The sequence below is a fragment of the Tursiops truncatus genome, chromosome 16 (genome assembly GCF_011762595.2).
Source record: "Tursiops truncatus isolate mTurTru1 chromosome 16, mTurTru1.mat.Y, whole genome shotgun sequence".
NCBI classification, from domain to species: Eukaryota; Metazoa; Chordata; class Mammalia; order Artiodactyla; family Delphinidae; genus Tursiops; species Tursiops truncatus.
In genome coordinates, this window is record NC_047049.1 from 67277324 (window position 1) to 67278102 (window position 779).

The following is a 779-nucleotide window of genomic DNA, read 5'->3' on the forward strand; positions in this document are numbered from 1 at the left end:
TATAATGAACTACCATCTAGGTCATCATCACTGCTTGTCGGGGTGACTACAGTATGCACGTGCCTCCCATCGTGCGCCCTTCCAGTTCATTCTCACCCTGCAACAAGAATAATTTTTCTAGGGACATCCGCTCCTCCTAGGTGGGGAGACTGCTTAGTCCCAGGCCTTGCAGATTTGTTTTTCTCTGTCTGGACTCAAGGCCTCTGTGGCAACCATGCTCCACCAGATCATCGGTCAGGCCAAGAAGCATCCTAGCTTGATCCCCCTCTTCGTATTTACTGGAGCAGCAGCTACCGTAGCAGCACTGTATGCCTTGCGCCTGCCATTGTTCAATCCAGATGTCAGTTGGGACAGAAAGAATAACCCAGAACTCTGGAAAAAACTAGGTCCCAGTGATCAGTGCAAGTGAACATAGATGACAGCAAACTAAAGAAGAGGGTCCAGACTTCTAAATGAAATGTTTCACTATAAAGCTGCTTAGAATGAAGGTCTTCCAGAAGCCATCAGCCCAATTTTCCATGTAACCAGGAAATATTTCCCCTCCAAAGGCGTGAAATCATGTTGGTGTATTGTGTTGGGGATTACACTGATGAATAATCTGAAACTTGAAAAACAAAAAAAGAAGAATTTTTCTTTCTTCAGCTGTGCCACATGGCACGTGGGATCTTAGCGCCCTAACCAGGGATCAAAACCACATCCCCTGAAGTGGAAGCCTCGAGTCTTAACCACTGGACCCCCAGCGAAGTCCCACGAATAACTGTTCTACAGCTTGTCACTCA

General features: G+C 46.7%; 1 pseudogene; it reads left to right on the forward strand.

Moving 5' to 3' along the window:
• The first annotated feature begins 214 nt into the window (after positions 1-214).
• LOC109550115 (cytochrome c oxidase subunit NDUFA4 pseudogene) lies at positions 215-456 on the forward strand (annotated as a pseudogene).
• Positions 457-779: the final 323 nt, after the last annotated feature.